Below are 1,503 nucleotides of genomic sequence, written 5' to 3'. Positions count from 1 at the left end.
ACAGAGCATCACTTGCCCCAGACTGAGAGTTCCTATCTATACCTTGTGGCTAGTAGCCACTGATGGACCTCTGCTCCATATGTTTATCTAATTTCCCCTTGAAGCCATCCATGCTTGTGGCATTGAATTCCATGTGTTAATCACTCTTTGAGTGAAGAAGTACTTCCTTTTATCTATTCTAACCCAACTGCTCAGCAATTTCATTGAGTGCCCACAAGTTCTATCTATCTATCTAGTACTGCTCATACGGCTATCACCTTAAGCATAAATTAGAACCAAAGAAAATATTTTAAAAGACCTTAGTATTATTTCTCTTATATTTGATTATTGCCCCTATGAATTTTGCCACTGAGAGGGTGACACGATCATTGGTGTCCGATAGTAGCCATGACACCTGGGCTCACACATTTAGCATTTCCATATCTTTAAGTAAAGGGGTGAGTAAATTAGCCCACAACGCATCGAATATAGGGCACTCCATAATAATGTTTAGTGGTTTCATTTGTATGATATGAGCATCTGCATGTTCTATTGGCGTATGATACTTTATGATATCTGTCCTCCAAAACTGCCAAGGGAAGAACGTTCAGTCTTGCCAAAGTAAAAGCTATTCTTAGTTTTGGGACTGTCAGTTGATAAAAATATTTCGGCAGTTGCATCGGGAGGGCAATTCCCAAATGGAGTGTCAAACATACCCTGCGCGCCCTAATAGACGTACTTGTAACATCTAATTTTCTTACAGATTTTTTAATTTGTCTTCTAATGTCTTTAGATTTTGTATTTTTAATCATATCATTTGTTATTCCTAGGCATTTCATTTTCTTTTCTAATAGTTTATCCCATTGACTCTAATGTGTATCTGCCTGGATAAGCCCAAGTAGAGTAGATCCTCCCACAGATTTTAAAACCTTTACTTTAGGTTCCGGTTTGACGAGAGAGGGTGTGTGTGTGAGTTACTCCTCACGTACTGCTCAACCTAATGCTCTTTTAAGGTACTATTTACATCTCCTCAAGATCCTCCCGGAGAGAGGACCTTGGCAAGGGACATTGGCATTGGGCGGTTGAGGGTGGCGACCCTCCCCGCCTTTGTTGCGAGCCCCAAAGCACGGAGCATTAGGAGCCCCGACGAAAGACTTCGCCAAGCTACAGACAAGCCTACAGAGAATTGTAAAAAGAGTCGGAAAGAACATAAAACCCGAAGCTAAGTATAACTAATACCCTAACGCAAAATAATAAGGGGGGAAAAGGCACCCAAAAAGAGGTGAAATTAAACAAGCCCCCCCCCAAAGAAACGTTCAGATTAACTAACGCAGGGGCAGATACACCCGGGGGCGGCTAGATAACTTTAACTTAACAAAACTGAGGGTGGCACTCAATATGGGCCAGAAAATAAAACGGAAAGCAAGTTAAATATATAAAGGAATCACTTAACTAGCTTTGTTTCTCCTTTTTTCCTCTTTTTCGGTCTGTCTCTTTAACGAGCAATTGATGCGCTGCAGCTGA

This window comes from Gekko japonicus, unplaced genomic scaffold (genome assembly GCF_001447785.1).
Source record: "Gekko japonicus isolate JY-2015 unplaced genomic scaffold, Gekko_japonicus_V1.1 scaffold100, whole genome shotgun sequence".
In the NCBI taxonomy this organism is placed as follows: domain Eukaryota; kingdom Metazoa; phylum Chordata; class Lepidosauria; order Squamata; family Gekkonidae; genus Gekko; species Gekko japonicus.
The sequence above is the reverse complement of the archived record's forward strand: the minus strand, read 5'-3'. Positions refer to the sequence as shown.